A 6,981-nucleotide genomic window follows, 5' to 3' on the forward strand; every position below is an offset into this window, starting at 1 on the left:
CACCAAGCAAAAATCTTAACTAAATTGATTGGTGATGGCTCTCTAGGAACAATAGCCTCAATCCTCTTGATTAGGCTATCCAAATGGGCTTCCTTGGCTACTATCCCATCCACAAAATATCCTTTCCCTCCTATAGTTCTTTCACTCTCTTGGGTTGATTTCCACTCATGGGTTTTGTCAGCTAAGTCAAGTAAGAATTCCCATGGCTTTCCTTCATCTATAAAGGATGTGATCCCTCAAGGCATATAGACGCTATCATTTGTTTAGTTGGATAATCAATACCCTCATAAATTATTTGACATAAATGCCATATGTCTAGGCCATTGTGAGGGCATTCTTGGAGTAGATCATTGAATCTCTCCATAAGTTCGGAAAAGGACTCACTATGCTATTGTCTAAACTGAAGGATATCACTTCTAAGCTTATTGGTCTTATGAGTTGGGAAAAACTTCTTAAGGAAGACAACTATAAACTGTTCCCATGAGATTATGGAATTTGTGGGTAACCCATATAGCCACTTCTTAGCTTGGTCTTTCAATGCAAAAGTGATAAACCTAAGCTTAACAGCATCATCAGAAAGCTGTTGGATCTTAATTAGAACACATACCTCTTCAAATTCCCTTAGAAATAGGTATGCATCCTCAGAGGTCAACCCATGGAAGTGGCGCAACATAGTGATGTATTGAGATTTGAGTTCAAAATTATTACCTAGGGCTTGTGTTAGAACTATGTAGGAAGATTGGGCATTTTTAGCAGGGTAGAACCTATCTTTTAGAGATTTATGTGAAACGTTTTGATGTTGGTCTCCCATATTGAAAGGTTTTAAAGAGAGCAAACGTATAGGGTCTCTACTTGTTGGATCTCTTCTTTCTAACCAATTCTTAATATTACGTACCCACCTAACACTCATGTAACAGAAAACTACCCACAACTAGAGTAAGACAAGCACAAAAGAATGGATAGTAAAACTTTTTTTTATGATTTTTTTTTTTTTAATTTTTTTTGGCTTTTTGGGAGCTTACCGGCAAGGATCGGGTTACTCAGATCAATTCCTGAGGTACTGCTACAGGGCAAAACCTGTCTTTATCATACTATGAGGCATGGCGACCTCCACCGATACATTACAAGTTGTTCTTCTCAAGAATTCAATAAAAGAAAAGGAAAAACAAAATAAAGCAAACAAAGCACTCCGATTTACCAAAAGAAAACGAAAAATAACATGGAACTATCTCCCCGGCAGTGGCATCAAAAAATTGTTTGAGATTTAAAATGTAACCGCAAGCGTACGGATCAGTGTAGATACGGATCTAACACAAGGAGAGCAGCCACTTTTTTTTTTTTTTTTTTTTTTTTTTTTTTTGCTTCTTATAATAATACGAAAGTGAACCGATTAATGGTTGTGATCTAATTCTAATTACCATCCTAAACATATGTATCTAAAATAATGCTCTAACCATTTTTTATCTAAGAATTTAAAGATACAAACCACCCAATTAAAATTAAATAAATAAATAACTGAAAATAAACACCCCACGTAATTAAAAAGCAATGAAGGAAAAAAAATGCTGAAATAAAAATAAAGTAAAAGAAAGGGAATAAAGCTAGAGAGAGACTCACAAGTAGGTTTCTCTACTTAGCCCGAGGGATGCATCATAATTTGAGCTTTCCTACTTGACTAGAGAGTCACTCTTACAAGGATTACTCTACTTGGATTTAGGGAAAGGGAAACAATTAAAATAAAAGCAATAAATTGATGGTTCTATAGTTAGGAGGGGCAATGCCAACACATACACTAACCATGAACCTTGGGGGAAAGGGAGAGTAATAATGTAACGAATGAAATTAAAATCCTAAATTAAGAAAAAAAGGGTAGTCAGAAGAGGGAATGAGAGGGGGGAGAGAAGACTACTGAAGGAGTCTACTTACTTGAACTTCAACCCTTGAACTGAAAACTTGCTTGATTTGAGATACTACCAGTACTAAAAACCAGACCTGGAATAAACCAAATCTGAAATTTCTAGTACTAGAAAAAAAAATCTGAAGAAAAAAAAATTGAACTTGAAAGACATGCTTCATAGCTTGTTCTTGTCACCTAGAACTAAGCCTAGAACTAGAACTTGAAAATTATAACTTCAATTGCTTAAACAATAAAAATAAAAGACTAAATCAAAAACAAAAGTGTCTGTATTAATTGAATAAAAAGAACTTTTAAAATTGTTTAAAGCATAAACCTAGAACTAGAGCTAGAGAAAGAGATAGAGTAACTAAAAAAAACCATAGAAAAAGAATGAAGGGCCTCCTCCCCATGTGTTAATTCTATTATATAGAGAATGGGGGAGGGAAGCTAACGATTTTAACTACAAAAAAAAAAAAAGATTTTTTTTTTCTTGTCGATGAGGTGGAGGAGAGAGAAGATAGAGAATTGTAGGAAGTAGGGAATCTCTAATCATTTTGCTTCCTTTTTCCTTCTTTTTTTTATTTTTTTCTCTCTCTTCTTTAAACCTGGGCAGCAACTTGGGTGATTTTTTTTAATTATTTTTTTCCTTTTTTTTTCCTTTCCTATTTTTCTCCCTTTTTTTCTATTTTTCTCTTTATTTCCTTATTTCTCTCTCCTCTTGCGTAAGAAACCCTTTGGACGATCTCCTTTGAGTGATGAGTAGGAGAGAGAAAATTTTCTTAAAAAAACCTCAACAAAATGGTAGCTAAGAGGTTCAAACTTGAGACCTCCTAATAAGGAAGAGATTTTGCACACCACAACTCACCAACTATGCTAGGTAGTTGTTGTTATAAAAAAAGAATCTACAATCACTTAAGGATGTGGTCCATTGATCCTTGTTGGCATTTAGAATATTCCTTGTACCTCTGGGACAGTTGCAAACTGGCTGGTTCTACATCTCGGTTCAGTTCTGATCCATTATTCTTTTTCTGGCCTGAAAAGCATAATCACTTGTACGATGACCAAACGAATGTATACTTTTAATTGAACACATCCATCTTGCTTAGAATTTCATCCTCTTTGCAACCATGAAAATAAATAGGACCTCTTTACATGCAAAAAGAGAGTAAAACCTAAGGTAGCTCCATTCTAAATATGTAAAATGCATATTTTACTACCCTAGATTTCACACACAAATGTGCTTATCATCCTCCATGGAGACGCCCAAAATCTTTGCTAGCAGCTCTATGGGTAGTCTGATGTCACGTCCCTTCACCCGGCTTATGAGGGCAAACACTTTGCCATCATAATACACCTTAAGGTTATAGTAGAACAACCGTACAAGCTCAAGGTAGCATGGGGTGTCGATGAAAAGCATAGACTACCAACCCGGGGCAATAAATTTCTCTAGCAGCCGCACCCTGGCAAAGTCCTCCATCACCATGGTTTTCTCCATAAGTATAGGTTTTCTGGAGAAGGTAGACTAAGATACGGTCGCCTCAAGGCTCCGGAACATACCCTCATCATAGTCCTCAGGATCCTTTGGGGCATTCCTCCATGGCCGAGCCCTAGGTGCAAAATAACTCGAGGCTGTGCCTCTGCTTTTTTGACCTAGAGCATGTCCACTCCGTGATGAGGAAGTAGTCTCCTTACCTTTACGTGATGACATCCTGCAAAATCCACATGGAAGACATAAGAAACTGACAAAGATTCAAGAGGAATTAGTTAAAGCAAGGGATAAAAGAGGATCAATACAATAGGATCATAAGAAGGAAAATTATGGTGAATGTCACTCATATTAGGTACACTGTAGGGGCAATGTGTATTGAATGACAAACAAGAGGAGAAAAGAAAAATGGAAAATTTCATGGAGAATAGCATAAACCATAGGCATTCATAGCATTGAGGAAAATCTGACAATAGTGTGTAAAAGATGGTTTAGATGCACACAATTACACACATCATAATCCTATTGAGGTCAAAACAAGGAAAAACCCCCAATTTCCTCATGAACCCTAACCTAGGAATAGTGAAAATCCATGCCAAGGAGTGATGGGTGAAGCATGCATACAATGTGTCATTCTCACCACTATGATGCAACCAAATGTGAGTTGATAAACTCATTAGAGTCATATATTGTGCAAGGAAAGAAAGAGGAAACAAGAAAACCATAAAACAGTAAAATTGGGAAGAATAGGGTTAAACAAATCATGAAAGTGGCAAATGTGGAGAATTGAGGAAGTGAATCACGGAATAGATGACATACTTACATGCTACATTCATTCTAGTTTGGAAGAATCAAAAGAAAAATGAAATTTAAAGGACGTAGAACAAGAGTAAACGAAATTTTATAGTTCAAAAGAGAGAGTGAAGAAGAGAAACACTTACTTGAGGATTTGAAGTTGAGGTTGGACGTTTCAATCCAAATGTAGGTGAGCAAAGTGCTTGGTAAAAACTTCTTGACCTTCTCCTTGTTGCCTTGAATGAGTTTGAGAAGAGAGGGAAAAGAAAGAAATGAGTAGTGACTGAAATAAGGGCTTTCTTGCCCTCATATCAGAATCGTGGGCATGATTGATGGGTCGCAACCAGCGGGTCCTGAAGCCAGCCGACCCGCCGGTGTGGAAATTTTGGGCCAAAATGCCCCAAAATTTAGAATTTGGTTCTCCATGCTTACTAGACCCCAATTTTGCATGAATTGTAAGCTGTTGTGCAGTAAATTTACATGCATGCTCATGTGGGGTGATTATTTTTTATGTGGAGGTTAATATTGTGGACGCATATTACGATGATGGAATGCAGCATGATTATGTTATCAAAGGCGTAATGTGCATTTGATTTTGTGCGTACACGTGATAAATGTAGCACTTAATCAAACTTAACTCTGATGCAATTCAGGTACAAAGCATCATGGTACGCACTAGATCCGGTAGTAATGCATGAAGAGCTCCTTGTAGTCCCCATCCTATCAGGCGACCACCAAATCCTCGGGGGCCTTGACCTTGGGTGGGCCTTAGACGGGAAGAGATAATTGAGGACCTGCCTATGCATGAAATCCCTGGATCCTCCTCCCATTATCACTCCAAATGATATTGTAGGTCTCATTCAACAGTCACAACAAGCATTTCAGCAGCAGTTACTCCAGCAGTAGCAAGCTTTTATGAATGTTGTGCATCAATAGTTGAACCCTATGCAAATGGGTCAACACCCCCATGTGGTAACCTTTCCTTAAGATCTTCCCATTTTGCTGGGTGTCGAGGTTCAACTGGGGTTGCATCTCCTCGAGCACCACCCCTAGATGCACAAGGAGGTACACCTCCTACAGTAACACCACAAGACCAACCAAGGGGTACACCTTCTATGGTGACTACGATTCCCACCTTTTAGCACTCCTCCATATATGATGCTACTACTGTATCCATACTATCTGGCTTATCTACCTTATTACCCACTGACAGCTACTACTACAAAGGTGGTGGAATCTTTTAAGAAGCACTTGCCACCTATCTTCACCAAGGTGGGTAGTGATCCCTTAGAGCTGGATCGATGAATCAAGAGATGGAGAAAATATTTTAGGTGATAGAATGTACAGAAGCCCAGAAACTCATCTGTGTGGGTTTACAGTTGAAGAATGAAGCCAACTCATGGTGGAAAGCTTCCAAGCCCATCTTGACTGCAACCCAGCTGGAACCGATATGAGAACAATTCAAGGAATTGTTTTTGTCAAACTATTATCCCAACAGCTTTAGAGATCAAAAGGAAGAAGAGTTCACGGCCTTGACTTAGGGAAATAAGTCCATCCTTGAGTACCAACAGTAGTTTGAGGATTATTTTATTATGCTCCTCCACACATGAAAATAGTGGAGGAGAAGGCAAAGAAGTTTTTGAAAGGGTTGAAGGAATCTATTAGTACAGTATTGGGGGCTATGGATTTGACCGATTATTCTGAAATTGTATAGAAGGCCAAGACTATGGAGGACAAGAAAAAGAGAGTTTTCCACCACACTAGGGCTCTGGAAGAAGGTCTAACCCTTATACAGATTTGGGCAACCGGAACAAGAGTTTTCATGGGCCATATTACTATGGTCCATCATATCAGCAACCATACAGATCATTGGGTTATATGCCCTAACCAGCTGGTGGATCGGGTACTACATCTTTCCGCCCAAACACTAGCATTGTGCCTATAGCCCCAAGGCCACCTTATCCTTTAACAGCACCAGATCAGATACAGAGAGCCCCTATGCCAATTCAAGCATCCAAGAACCAATGCTATGTTTGTCATGCAAAGATTGTCGGTATAAGCCAACTGTCATACAGAATCAGCCTTCTGTTTATTGACCCGCATTGGCTCAAGGGAGCCCACCCCAAGGAAGAATGTATGCATTGTAAGCTAAGGAGGTTGAAGTCAGCCCTGATGTTGTAGCAGTATCCTATCTATCTTGGGTATTCTAACTTATGTGTTATCATCACATTCTTTTATATCTAAAAGGTTTGCCAGGAAGATTGATATGTCACCCAGGGCTTTAGAGGGTAAGTTGATTGTTAGCACACCTATAAAAGTAGCACAAATAAATGAAGTATATGGACCTTGTCCATTGAAATACATGGGAAGAAGCTAGATGCCTAGCTTATCAAGTTCAACATACAAAATTTTGATGTCATACTGGGCATGGACTAGTTGTCAACTCACCGGGTGAACGTAATGTGCGCCAAGAAACAAATTAAAGTGGTGAGTGATGAGGGAGAGGAGCTAGTTTATCAAGCAAAAAAGGTGAAGTGACCTAAAGAGATTCTCATCTCACCCTTATAGGCGGTGAAATTATTGGGAGGTGGATGTTAGGGCTACCTAGCTTCAATATGAGATATGGAAGCAAAGGTCACACCGTTAGAGGAATTAAAAGTAGTTAGGGAGTTTCCCGATGTCTTCCCAGATGATCTAATCTGACTACCTGAAAGAGAGTTGGAGTTTGCTATTGATTTAGTTCCTTGAGAAGCCCCAATGTTTAAAGCTTCATACAAAATGGCACCACCTAAATTAAAGGAGT

At 38.6% G+C, this 6,981-nt stretch overlaps 1 non-coding gene across 1 annotated transcript; it reads left to right on the forward strand.

Annotated features, from left to right (window-relative positions):
- The first annotated feature begins 317 nt into the window (after positions 1-317).
- On the forward strand, positions 318-424 carry LOC122066004. Its single transcript, XR_006136192.1, has one exon. It is a non-coding gene; the product is annotated as a small nucleolar RNA R71 (small nucleolar RNA).
- The last annotated feature ends 6,557 nt before the right edge of the window (positions 425-6,981 follow it).

The sequence above is a fragment of the Macadamia integrifolia genome, unplaced genomic scaffold, assembly GCF_013358625.1.
Source record: "Macadamia integrifolia cultivar HAES 741 unplaced genomic scaffold, SCU_Mint_v3 scaffold2182, whole genome shotgun sequence".
NCBI classification, from domain to species: domain Eukaryota; kingdom Viridiplantae; phylum Streptophyta; class Magnoliopsida; order Proteales; family Proteaceae; genus Macadamia; species Macadamia integrifolia.